A 14,176-nucleotide genomic window follows, 5' to 3' on the forward strand; every position below is an offset into this window, starting at 1 on the left:
TTAACAGGGCAAAAGGCACCATGGTAAATATGTTTCTCTTGAACTTAGTCCATAGAATGTATGTTGAAGAATGTCTTGGTGGCCATCCCACTTTCCCATGGAATGGATAGGACCAGTCATCTAGAGCTGTGTTGCTCTGTGCCTGGAGGGTTTGCCCTTCACAAGCTGACCTATTGGGTTGGGCCTGTTGAAATCCAGCTACCCTTCTGATGGCCACATTCCCCTGGCCTCTCCTGCTCTTCTGATGTGTGTGGAAAGCACTCACTGCTGGGAATTTTGAACTTGGTTTTCCTAGGTGGACCATGGACTGATTCCAACAATCGCCCAATGCAATCAAACCACTTACTACTAAACAAATATTGTTGCAATTAAGGGATTACTTAATCTTTATGTAATCACAAAGGAAGTGCTTTCATATATATTATTTGTTCCTCATATCTGCCTTTTGAGCTAGGTACTGTCACTACTGTCCTCAGAAGCCTAGAGGTCTGTGGTCAGCCTTGTAAATATTACCGTCTGTAGATCCAAGGTTCCAGAACCTCCACCATCACACCTAATTGAAGATGTTCTAGGTAGTCATCTCTGTGTTTAAACTAAGACCTTCTATTCAAAGTCAGTCCTGATATTTGCCGCCAAGGAATCCTTCCTTCCTTATATTTGTCTTGAATAGCAGTGACTTTGCACATTTTCTTAAAGATTTTTTTTTGCTCTTTGTTGAAAAGCTTCATTGTCTTACTGAAAGTTAGGCTAATATTGTAAGAATTAGGAAGCCTCTGCTGTTTATCTTTTCTTAGATAACAATAATTCATAAAGATTCTACATCTTGGTAATGTTTAGAGCTGAAAAACCATATTGAGGTTTGCTATCTCAGAGGAGGAGAATGTTGGCGTGCTAGGATCAGCTTAAGTGACTCCAGATAAGCAATCAAAGAAGTGTTATCTCCACCTTTATGCCGCCTAAATTAGAAGGCTATCTATAATAACTGTTGAATAATTCAAGGGCTTCATGTCCCCACAAGTTTTTGTTAATTGCTGAATTTCTAATGGCTTCGAAGACCTTCTGATAGTTCATGCACAGGATTTTAAAACAAAGGTAGTGTCACGTTGAGAGAGATTCATGAACTACAGTGCTGTTAGAATTAGTGAACCAGCTATTGAAAAGTACTGAGGACATCCCATGTGTGGATGTCTGTGGCTGTCTACTTTGTATTTACAGAGCTCAGACTTTGTTTTAAATGAAAATAATCACCTCAGTGATTTAACAATGACTGTTAAAAATATCATAGTCATGAGTAAAGTAAAAGTATTCCTGTTTATGGCTGGTTACAGTCTGCATGCTATTTCTCAATTCAGATCAAATTGGGGGTTGTGTGAATGAAGGGAGCATTTTTCCCCCCCAAAAAGGCTCATAGGGTATGAGGGAGAGATACTTATTTTGTCTTAAAAAACTTGGGTTTCTAACTCTGAATTCTTACGTGCCTCTTAAAAATCAACTGATTTATTTCCTCATTTCTGATGCCAAATTATAATGATTAAGGTAATTGTTCAGCTAAGGTATGAAAATCCATGACTTGTAGGAAGACAAAGGTGGATAGGATGTTGGTATCTTTCACACCCTAGTTTGAAAAGTCACTGTCCTTTCTTGGCTAAGCTGAGGCATGAATCAGTATCATAGCAGTGGTAGCCACACCCTTGTAGTGTTTTATTTCTTCGATTGATTACCATTTGTTCTTGCCGCTTTAGCCAAGACACAGATCACCAAACTTCGGACCTGAGTTACAGCACTGTGTCTTGGTAAATTGTTCCTTGAGGTCAAAGTTGGTGTCCAAATTTGATGTAGCCACTTGTGTCTTTAGGGCAACTTCACTCTGAAACCCTCAAAGTTTGTCTTGAAGAATGCCAAATAAACACCCTGGAAACTGGTAATGATCTTCTGGGAGATTCTGACGAATTGAGGTTTCACAGCAACCAAGGGTAAAAGACACTTGGTTTTTCAGAAAGCAGTTACTGAGGGATCAAGTAAATACACAGTAACTGTAAAGACCATGGAGGTAATTGAAAGGAGATGCATAGAGGAGAGCCGGGAGGAGTGGCGTTCCCCAGGGAAGGTTCTAGTCTATCAGGTCAGAAAGCGTGATTGGGTTGGAGAAAGGAGGGAGGGGGTGTAGGACGGCGTGCTGGTGGGAGTAAAGCCGAGGGCCAGGGATGGCAAGTTGACTTTCTTGGTTGGTAGCACAAGTTCCTCTTAGATGAGCTAAAATTAATTTTCATTCTGAGTCAGATATCTACTTTCCCATATTTCCCAATAGAGGTTTTCAGTATAGTGACTTGAAGCAAGGACAGTTATCGTAACTATGGTACCAGATCTCTGAGGGCCAAGTTACTTATTAGATAATTTTCTATTTGAGCCATTAAAAAGGGCCCTTTTCCACACTACATGCCTCTGTATGTTCTTAATGAAAGAAATCTGGGTAGACCTGTTAGCAAAATCTGACGAGAAATAGTGAACTTAAACGATAGAGAAGCGTGGGAATTAGAAACCGATTCTTTTCTGCCCCACAGAGTCTGGAAAACACAAGATTACTTACATCTTTAATTGTATCAACTCCTGGATTTCATTTGCTGATTCCCAGCTTCCCTGCTATTTAAAACAACTTATTCTTTAATATGGTTTAAGTGAGATTCTCTGCTTGACTAAAAAGAAGACCGCTGTTTGTATAACATGTTAGTTATACCTCAACATTGTGAAAAATGTTTTCTTTTATAACTTTGCCCAGCTTGACTTTTCGAATCCTGGGTTTCTCATCTCCCTCTGTCAGGGTGGTTCATGGAATGACCAGACCCGCTCAGATCCTGATGTAATTACATGGGTAATTTAGGGTGCAGCTGCCACCTTTGGGACTTAATTCTCCTTCCCACCCTCAATAGTGGGAAATCACTTTCCCTATTCCCTCTTGGGTGATTGGGAGGATAACTGGGGTCCTTTTGCCCTCTTCCCTGTTCCCTCAAATCTGTTCTGCTTTGCGCGGCCGTGGTGCTGCTGTGTCCTCCAGGCTTCTGATTGGGTTTGCCAGTGGGATGACTTCAGGAGAGAGGAGGGTGGAGGAGAGAGAGACCAGGCACCCTGGCGCTGAGCCCTCCCAGCTTTCTTGCTGCAGTTTTGGTAGTGTCTCTGCCCCACAAAGGATTCTCGCTGGCTGGGGGGCACTGGGGGGCACACTTTTCTCCCTTCATGTCTTAGGGTCACTTCTGCCTGAATATCCCTTGTTCATTCCTTCACTCACCCCATATCTTTGTAAGTCCTTCAGTCATGTCTCTTCCTTGGGTTTCTATGAGTTGCCTTTATGTTAAGAGTTGCTCATATATATAATAAGATGCCATTGATTAAAAAGTGTATTGTGATTTTAACACCAGAAAACAAATAGTGCATTAACTGAATGTGATTATAAGATGTATCTTGATTTTTTACATATATTAAAATCTGGAAAAAAAGCTCTCATAATTGAGGGAAATTTAAGTTGCTCTTGGTTTTTCATTGTTTTAATGATACTATAATTGTACAGCTTTGTGGATGAACTTACCCATGGTCTAGGTTATGTCCTGAGGAGCAAGTTAGGAACATTTTTTGAGACTGGTTTCTTTTTGTCACATTGCTTACTAAAGGGTGGAACTTTTTTAGGGTGCCACTAACAATGTGTTAGCTCATGTTTTGCCACATCCATGACAGCATTGTATTTTGACTTTTCTAAAAATCGTCCCTAGTTTGATGGGTCAAAGAGATTCTTTTAGGCAGTGAAAGTGAACATTTTCTACTTTAATTAGTTGTTTTTTTTTTTTTAACTTAAAAAAAATCTTTGTGTACTTATTTTTTGGGTCTCAATTGTTTTTGTATAATCCCTTCTATAGTAGGTCAGAGGTCAGCTAACTTTTTCTACAAAGGGCCAGTTAGTAAATACTTTAGGCTTTGTGGGCCATGCAGTATCTCTCCCAAGTATTGTCATTTGTAGGGTGAAAGTAGCCTCAGACAGTAGGCAAATGAGTGAATGTGGCTGTTCTCCAGTAGGGACACTGAAATGTGGATTTCATGTAGTTTTTAATGTGTCCCCAAAATAGTCTTCCTCTTGATTTTTTTCAACCACTTAAAAATGTAAGAACCATTCTAGGCTCATAGGCTGACAAAAATGTAATAGATGATCATTCATTTAATTAACTGTTTTTCCAACTCCCCTTTTTAGATCAGCATTTGAGATTTATAGAAGATGAATGTTTCTGCATGATCAGAAATTAAAAGGATTTAAAAATTGTCATTATTTTGAGTTAGAATGTCTTTGTTAAATTTGAATCCAAACATACACGTGACTTAACTTTAGCTTTAGAAACTTATTTTTTAGAATTCGAATTCATCTGGAATTAATTTGGGTGCATAGTGGGATTTCAAGGTCTAAATTTATTTAATTTTTTCCATGTAGCAAACCAGTTGTGGATCATGTTTGAATACTGACAGGTAGTATTGGGTTCCCAGCTGTGTTTTGGGTGCTTTTGATTGAAGCCTTACACCATGATAATGTCCCATTTTTCACTTTCGTGCATGAAGTATGGCACCACCTTGTGATATAAGTTCCCCTTAGCTTTTGTTGGCCCGTCTGTTTCTGTTTGAGCTTTTTAGGCTATTCAGTTGGAACCCCTGTAGGCATAGTAGATACATGTGAAAGTAGTTTTCTAAAAAAAGCTTGACTTATGTACACACACATTTTTAATGAAGAATGACAGACTGATGTCCCATACTAAGAAAGAAATGTGCAGTTAATAGTTTATATTATAAATGTTATCTGTTGTTTTACCTTTGGAAAATATTGTACTTCAACACATCAATCTATCTCTTCAGAAAATACCATACTTAAATCTGTCTAGCCACCCATCCATCCATCCCAGGTTGCCCTGTAAGAGTTGGCAGGGATTATCGTTAGTCATTATGGGTATGCTGGAGTGACTCAAAATATAATTTGAGGGTAATCTGTTGTTCTGCCAATTGCAAAACTAATGGAGAGAATGGCTTTCTAACTTTCTTACTTTTTGGAGACTTAAAAACTTGTCTGCTCCCAGTTCACTTGCCTATGAAGAGCAGATGTAATGCTCTTTATTCTCCGCTAGCACTGCAAGTTGTTCCTCCTGAACCAAAACGTTGGTAGAGAGTCCATGATGTATTTGCCTTGTTTGGCCACCCAGCTGTATATTTTACACAATCTGTTAAAATTCCTTTTTAATTCTTTGCTTTGCGGGAGAAAAGCCCCACTGCAGAAGCCCTCGTCTGGTCAGCCTGTATGTGCAGTTCGAGTTCTTTCAGACTCAGGCATGTCTGTCTGTGCAAGCTGGTTGCCGTGGTGCTGTGTGACATGAGCTGACAAAGCCACACAACGCCGAGGAGATGAGCGGTGCTTGGGATACAGATGACAGAGAGTACAAGGGGCCAAGGAGTTCTAGGCGAGAGGGTGAACGCGATGACTTAATCCAAAGAGGAAGCACTCCATGCCAAGGTGCCTTGGGTTTAAATGAGATTCATTGCTTGATTACGTCCCAGATGGGCTGTTAGCTCTGCTCAAGAAACTAGTTCCAAGTTTGTGTCTCTACAATGGTCTTCAACTACCATCTGGAGCTATCTCCTTAAAACGCGAAGTTAAATTAGAGGTAATCTTTTGATTTGAAATTTGGAACCTGTGTTTATGCTTAGCGAGACTGCAGTGATATTCTTAGAATTTTTGCTTACTATCCCCCACCCTATATGAATTTGGACAAAAGTAGGAATGAGGAAAAAATCAACACGCTTGCATGAAATGAGAGGCCAGTGTGGAAATCTCCTTGAATTCCTGTTTGTAAGCCAGATTTTATTTTTGTAAGACTTTAAAGGAAGACAGCTTGTTCTTCTTTGGATAATTGGCCCAGGCTTTGTCTTCCTCTTTCAAATATGCTTCAACCAAAAACCCAACTGTGAGATGAATAGAAAAGTGAATTTGGGAAGTAAAAAAGTTTGTTTTTTTCTAAATGTGAAAGCAGAATGTCATGTGGAATCTTTTGTTTTTAAATAATTTCTGAGAGCTGCTGTCTTTTGACAGAATCAGAAAGTCATTGCTTAAGTATATTAGTCACTGCAGAGAGTAAATAGATTTCTGAGGTCTTTAATGTGGTCCTGTGAATGTAAGCCTTGTTTAATCATGGCATTTCTGCAAAAGTGAATTCTTGTGCCGACATCTCTCCCTCTCTCTAATTTCTTTTAGTGTCTTAGATCTAGACTAAGCATTTGAACAGCCATCAGTAAGTATTTCCACATTGGAAAACTAGAAGAACTTGACTCGATAGACTTGTGAGTTTCATGGGAGGGAATTATTTTTCCCTTTTCTACTTTAGAAGTCATATACTATATAATTGCTATTTGCTGAACTGGCTTGAAAAGTCAAACAGGAAAGAGTCTAGCTACTAAATTTAGAGACCTGATTCATAATTTCTTGATCTTTATACAGTGGGAAGTATTGTCACTGACCACTTCATTGTTTCAACATTTGCCAAATCTGGAATGAAGTCCATGGCTGCTGCTTAAGTCTCTGCCTCTGGTAATTCATTTCTACTTAATCCTGCTCATTTCTGAAGAAAACATATAACCAGGGATCCATAGGTTATAACCAGCATAGATGGATCATGCTGTGGGTGAATTTCTGTGCCTCTGTAAGTCTTTCAGAATTTAGACATTGTTCTTCTCCTCCCCACCCCCCAATTAACAACTATATTTTAAATCATGCTTTAAATCTCCTTTCTCATAGACATTTTCCAAGCCCTCTTTCACGTATAGCTAAAGCGAGATTTAAAATAATGGAGAAATTACTTTTTGTGTAGATATTCTTTTGTCTTAAATTCATTCTCCTATGACATTTCTATTTGCCATTTGGAGTTACAGTTACTCAGACTATTACCTAAATTGCATCATTTAAAAAAATTTGTGGCCCCCTCCACACACCACCCCTATCATTATTTCTGAAGCTCTCCAAGTGTCTGTCTTGCTTAAGGAATCATAAGACCATGGAGGGTGAAATAGACTTGGCATGTTGTTCAGTATTCCACAAATTTGTAGACTAAATATATTAGGCTTTCTGTGATTCATCCAGAAGACGTCGTCATCTTTTAAAATCGCAATTAGCACTGTTGTAAAATTGGCTGATGGAAGATGATATATTAAACTTATGTATGTTTTGGATTTAATGTTGCTTTGCTTAAGGATATTAGAGTTGACCTAATCTTGCTTCACCTGGGATATGCAGGAAGGAAAATTGAGAATATATTTTTTAAATTAATAAATTATAAATGGAATAATTCTGTTACTGGGTTTGAAGAATTAAAAAAAACACAAGCATAGATGGTTCATCTGGATAATTTGCAATGAAAGCAGATGGGCAGAATGTAGGGGCAGATTTAGGAAAATTATCTGGATAATTTACCTCCTTTCTCTTCCACTATTTGAACCATATAGAATACATTGGACTTTTGGATGCCAGAATTGCCTCCGGAATTGTGTTTGGACTTTCTAGAATAAACATCAAAAGGGAAATTTAATTTTCCAGTATAATATAAGAAAATAAATAAAGTGAGCTGCACTGGGGTAAGTGGTAGAGCTTTCCAGGCGGTGGAGCTCAGGTAATTTCCTGGCCAAGACACATGGTGCATGGTTTCCCCTCCCATCCTCCTCTCCCCCTCTTCCTTCTGTAATCCTCCCCTCCATCAAGGCAGCCTTTGGAGAAGTGGCCACAGTACAACATCTGTGAACTTCTGAATCCCTTGTTGTTCCCCGAGAGCTGGCATTGGTAAAAAGCCTCAGCCTGTTGGTCCTGGGAACCCACCATGGGGCAACCTGGTATTCATTCACTGTTGTATCCCCAGGCTACATTAATGTTTGGCCTGTGAATAGGGAAAACTCCGCATTATAGAGGTGGAGGGCTGAGTGGAAAGAAATGACATTTGTAGTCAAACTAGTTATATGACTTTAGGCAAAATGCTTAATTTCCATGATCCTTACCTGTAAAAAGGAATGATATCTAGTTCAAGGAGATGTGAAAACTACATTACATAGGAGGTAAAGTGCTTTATATATTGCATGATATGCATGGTAAGTCCTTAGAAGTGTTAGTTTCTTTCCTGGTGGGCCTTAATACTTGTAATTTTGGATGACTGCATTAACATTCAGGTAATATTTTTTGAGCAATTACAGTGTAAGACTTTTCTATGCCCTGAGAGGGATAAAACATGAATGACAGGTAACATTTGTGTGCACAGGAATTATTTTAGGCTATGTGCACATTGTATCAAGTTTAACCTTCTCTACATGGCTGAGATGTGCATCATTATTATTCCCAGTTTCTAAATGAAGAAGGAATTAATTTATCTGAGGTCACACAGCTAATACATGATGGAGATGGCTGAGGCAAAAAGAGATACACTGATGAATATAATACAAGGCGCAATATGGTACTTATTCTAAAAAGGAGGAACCATCTACAAAGTGAAAAGGTAACTTACTGAATGGTAAGAAATTTTTTGCAAATCATTTATCTGACAAGGGATTAATATCCAAAACACACAAAGAACCCATGTAACTCAAAAGCAAAAAAAAAAAATCTGATTAAAAAATGGGCTGAATATGTGAACATTCTTCCAAAGAAGAGATGCAGATGGCCATGTGGCCTGCTCAACCTCAAGAATCATCATGGAAATGCAAATCCGAGCCACAGTGAACTATCACCTCACACCTGTTAGAATGGCTATTATCAAAAGATAAGAAATAAGAAGTGTTGGTGAGGATGTGCAGAAAAAGGAATTCTTGTGCCCTGTTCCTATGAGTATAAATTGGTGCAGTCACTATGGAAAACAGTATGGAGGTTCTGAAGAAATTAAAAGTAGAACTTCCATATGATCCAGCAGTTCCACTTCTGGGTTTTTACCTAAAAAAAATGGAAACACTAACTGGAAAAGATATATGCACCCCTATGGTCATTGCAGCATGATTTGTAGTAGGTGAGATGTGGAAACAATCCAAGTGTCCATCGTGGATATGGATAAAGGAAGTGTGTGTGTGTGTAATGGAATATTATTCGTTCATAAAAAAGGATGAAATCTTATTTGCAACAGTATGGATGAACCTTGAGGGCAATAAGTGAAATAAGTCAGACAGAGAAAGACAAATACCACATGGTGTCTTACAGGTGGAACTAAAACAAAACAACCTGATATATTCAAAGAACAGACTGATGGTTGCCAGAGGCCGGGGCAGCGTGTGGGCAGTGGCTGAAGGGAGGTCAGAAGGGCCAAATTTCCAGTCACCGAATAAGTCCTGGGATGTAAAATACAGCATGGTGATCACAATTAACAATACTGTATGTTCGAAAGATGCTAAGAAAGTAGTTCTTAGAAGTTCTTTTCACAAGAAAAAAATTTTGTAATTGTGTGGTGATGGATCTTAACTAGACTTGTGGTGATCATCTCACAATATATATCACAAAGTGAATCATGTTGCACACCTAAAATTAATATAATGTCATTTGCCAATTCTATCTCAATTAAAAAAAGTGAAAATGACCAAATGATTTAGAAGGCAATTCTAATTTTGCTTGGGTGGGAAAATTAGGGAAGTCTCCCGGAGGAAGGCATCTTTTAAACTGGGTATAGAGGGAACGGGTGTGCTGTGGAGAGACAGAGATGCAGCCAAAGGGAGAAGAGTGGGTTGGTCACAGAGGTAGGAAAGCTTGGGTAGGGCCCAGGAGCTGCAGACCTTGTAGCTGGCTTTACGGGAATAACCAACCCTGGAAGCCACCCCCAGTGCTGGTGCTGGGATCCTGACCGAGGTGCAGTTTGAGGCAAAGCTCCCCGTCTAAGGCTGTGATTACCTCAGTGGCAGAGAGAGATTGACAGAAAGAAGTCAAATCAGAAGACAGGTGACCGTTAAAGGGGAATTGTGGATCTGAAAGGTAGAAGAGTGGCAAGTGCCAAAAGAGGACATGAATGAGAATGTTTGAAGGGTGGTTGTAAGGGGAGTCTAGGGAATTCTGAGCCACAAAGGGTCTCTAGGTCTTTTGAATAGATGCTGGTGATTCTAGACGTGGGAGGGGAACAACTTACTGAATGGTTTCTCCATAGTGTTGACAAAAGGCTGGGCAGGTAACCTGGGGTAGTGGTATTGGAAGCATGGAATCCAAAATGTTAGTGTCAACATTAGACTGGGAGAATCTGACAGGCTGTTGAAAGGTTTGGAGGGTGGGTGGGTAAGAAGAGGAAATAGTGACAAAATGGGGATTATGCTTGGGAAGGTGGACCTGGCACTTGTGCGGGGCTGGATGGGATTGTCTTGATTTTCACAGCAGGACATTTGAGTTGGTGCCTTTATATTTGGGTAGAATTCAAAGTTTTGCAGTTGATATGGAAGGTGGGAGATGAGGAAGGAGTAAAAAAAAAAAAGACCTTCATGTTTTCATTAATGTGTTTATTCATTTAATATTTGCATGAATTGTGTGGCAGGCAAAGTGCTAGCTGCTGGACATGCAATGCTGAGCAAAACTGCATGGATAGGTTGGGAGGAATAGAGGGGAAAGTGGCTCTGAAGTTTTGAACCTCGATCATGGATGAAAGAGGTGCGACATTTACTGAAACACGGCAGGCAGCCAAGGAGTTAGGAGGCCCTGATGATGAATTTTGTTTTGATGAGTTGAGTTTGAGGTCTGTCATGGCAAGTAATCATAAAATTAGACCTCTTGGGCAGAGGTTAGAATGGCGATAGGTGGAAAGTGGATCAGAAAAGAAAGGTCACACAGAGATTCTAGGAAAGTGGGCAGAAGAGCGGCCCTTGTGAGGACAGCTTATATGTTAGGGGGCAGCAGGAGGAAGCTGCAGAGGATGGAGGAATTGTCCTTACATTTCCACATAGGCATTTTCTTCCGCAGTTTTCAAGGTTTTTTAGGGCTTTAGAATAAGGTTTCTAAGCTCAGTGGCAGTTTGGCATTCTGGGCTGGATAGGGCCATCCTGTGCCCTGTAGGATGTTAGCATCCCTGTCTTCCACCTAGAGGCTGGCGAGCAGCATTTAGAGGCCCTTTTCCCTCCCAGCTGTGCAGTCCTAACTCTCTGCAGATGTTGTTTAATGTGCACTGGGGGGTAAAATCACCCATTGTTGCGAACTACTGCTTTAGACGTTATGATTTTGTCTTTTTTTTTTCTTGTCCCTCCTAAACCACAGCTAGGGAAGACTCCAGGGGCAGACAGCACCAACAGAAGGCTTGAACCCTTATTTGGCTGCAAGGGTTTTATGACTCAGTTTCTAATAGAGTTACAGATAGGAAAACATTGGAAATTATGCTGTGAGGAGGCTTCCTGTACTAGTGGTATGAACTTGCAAGACTGTTCAGTAGGCCTGGGATGTGCCTGCATCAGTGGACATCAGTGTGGAGTGGAGTGGGAAGCTTCAGTTCTGGAGGTCTGGGGAATTTATCCATTGCAAGAGGAGTGTCATTTTACAGAAGCCCCAGTGCAGTTCTTCACTGTGGTTGGGAAACACCACTCATTTAAATGTGTCATACCAATGACAGTAGATGTGTCCTAATAAAGTGCCCTAACGTTGATGTCAAACACCTCCCTCCACGAATGGAATTGATGTGAGAGGCATGGGCAGTTCCAGTGGAGTGTGCCTACCTGGCACAGTAGCTTTTCACCTACTAGACGACTTAAGAGTAGAATGGAAATCCTGGGTGTCCCTTAGGCTTGAGGAGTTCTTGCCCTTTGACCTCCTCAAAGGACCAAGTGGTGCTGGGAGGCAAAAAACATTGGCTTAAATCTCTGCAAGACACCAAAGACCAAGCTCGTGTCAGGACTCTCCGCTTTTTCCTTTGAGACCGTTATTTTCAGGGTGGCCAGGGACTTGGGGGTGTGGGGTCAGGAGAGGGGAGGGAGGATGTTGCTTCGGATTGTTCCTCCTCCTCCCTGGGATTCTCCAGGTGTCCCCGTCTTGCCTTTGAACCTCAGATTGGTTCTGACAGGCGCTTGATGAAGAAGTGGTTACTGTTAATCACTTTGGCCTACAAAGCTAATCTTAGAACTGGAGAAATTGTCAGAAAAAGAAGCACATGAGAAAAAGGGAACTATTCCTAAGTACTTTCAGTTGTGTGTAATCCTTTAAAAGCCCGCAAATGCTGAGAGTTGTCTTCTTCATAAATAGTGGCGAAACATAAGCTAAGAGATGCGAGCCGGTGTGCTCTTAGTCGGAGGCTGGAGGAAGCTGGGCCGTGGCAGGCTGGGCAAATTCCCCGAATTCCAAATGGGTTTTTCTGGGGTAGGCTCTGGGGAGCCTTCCTGACTTTGAGAAGAGCAGAAAGTGCCTATTTTGTGTCGGGCCACTGAGTAAGGTCTGGACTACCCTCTGGGTGCGGCTCAGCACTTAATAGAAGCAGATTTAGACCCCAGCAGAGTTCTGCCTTCAAGACCTCGGCAGATGTTTAGTAAGTCGTGGGAGGTAGGGGACTGAGGGGCAGGAAGTGGCGAGGGAGGGCAGGTGTTTGCTGCCTAAGTGAACGTGGCCAGGCTCATCCATCCCTCCTGCCTTGTCCGCAGCTCTCTCATTCCTTCCTCTTTGACTTTTTTTTTTTTAATGAAATAAACATATTGTAGAATAGTTTTAGTTATATAGAAAATTTGAGAAGATAGTGCAGAGAGTTCCCATATACTCCGCACTCAGTTTCCCGTTACCAACTTCATATGGTACATTTGTTACAATTAATGAACCAATACCGATACATTATTATTAACTGAAGCTCATACTTTATTCAGATTTCCTTAGTTTTGACCTACTGTCTTTGTTCCCATCCTTCCCGGGGTCTCATCCAGCATACCATGCTGTGTATTTAGGCATCCTGTCCTTGGGTTCCTTTTGGTCCTGACTATTTCTCAAACTTGGTTTTTGATGACCTTGGCAGTTTTGAGGAGTCCCTGGTCATGTATTTTGTAGACGGTCCCTCAGCTGGGAATTGTCTGGTGTTTTTCTCTGATGACTAGACTAGGGTTATGGATTTTGGGGAGGAAGACCACCAGAGGGAAAGTGCCATTTTATCCCCTGTCCAGGGTACATTCTGTGAACAGGAGTTGCCTCTGTGGGTGTTGACCCTGATCACGTGGCTGCAGGAGGGTTTGCCAGGTTTCTCCACTGCGAATTGTTAATGTGCACCCCTTGCCTTCCCATCCCCCTTTTGCATACTGCTTTTTTTTTTTTCTTAGGTGTGGCTGAGCCTAGTGACTTCAAAGGAGTGGGGAGGGAGGCACCACAGCTTTGAGGATGGGCTATCTATGTGAATTATTTGGGATTCTTCTGTATGGGAGATTTGTCTCTTCCCCCATTTATTTATTCAGTAATTTCTTTATGTCAGTATAGACTCATGGATACTTGTTTTATTCTTTGGGTTGTAATCTGACATTATTTATTTTGAGATAGCCTCAGCTTTGGCCATCGGAGACTCTTCACTTGGTTCCTGTGTCCTTTTAGCGGACCCTAAAATTGTTTTGGGGAAGCTCTTCTTACTTTCTGGCACTACAAGGGTTCCTCTGTGACTTGTCATGTGCCTTTGGAGTGCTTTCTGCCCACTCTGGAGAGTGACAGGTCTCATGCTTAGTGGCCTGAAAGCTAAGGTTTGGTCTCACTTTAGCCCACCAAGTCACTTCACCTGTGTGCCTCTGTTTTCTCTAAAATAAATATCCCACCAGTCTTTAGCTTACATAGTTGTAAAAATCAAATAAACATAAAGAAGACTTTGCACATATTAATTATCAGTCCACACCCATTTTTCAACACTGAAGCCTGCCTTCAGACTTCATCTCTGGGTCTCCCCAAGGCTCCAGTACATGTTTATTGAATGAACCACTGTTTGTTCTATGAATGTCATTCCTACACTGCGTTTCATAGTTATTTAGCCAATTTAATGCGCATCAGTCAACAAGCTTTTCCTTTCCTCTGTGAAAGTTTGTTGAGTTGATTATCTTGTATCTCTTCATTATGCATAGCATAGCACTGGCTCACAGGTACTTCTGTTGAGAAGCAAATAATGGCGGAAGCTGAATTTAAAAAGAAAAAACAATGAGGGACTGTAAGTAGACTTTGGGGATAGTA

The 14,176-nt window shown here is 40.9% G+C and overlaps 1 protein-coding gene across 14 annotated transcripts in view; it reads left to right on the forward strand.

The window, feature by feature from the left end:
* Positions 1-14,176, forward strand: part of FMNL2 (formin like 2) — a 281,458-nt gene that overhangs the window by 40,426 nt on the left and 226,856 nt on the right. Inside the window, exon 1 of one of the 14 annotated variants that reach the window (XM_073241463.1) lies at positions 6,583-6,604. The exons of the other annotated variants lie outside the window; for them this stretch is intronic. The gene's annotated coding sequence lies outside the window, so the exon portion shown is untranslated. Of the gene's footprint in view, positions 1-6,582; positions 6,605-14,176 lie in introns of those variants that run through there. 14 annotated transcript variants of the gene reach the window in all.

The sequence above is a fragment of the Manis javanica genome, chromosome 7 (assembly GCF_040802235.1).
Source record: "Manis javanica isolate MJ-LG chromosome 7, MJ_LKY, whole genome shotgun sequence".
Lineage (NCBI taxonomy): Eukaryota > Metazoa > Chordata > Mammalia > Pholidota > Manidae > Manis > Manis javanica.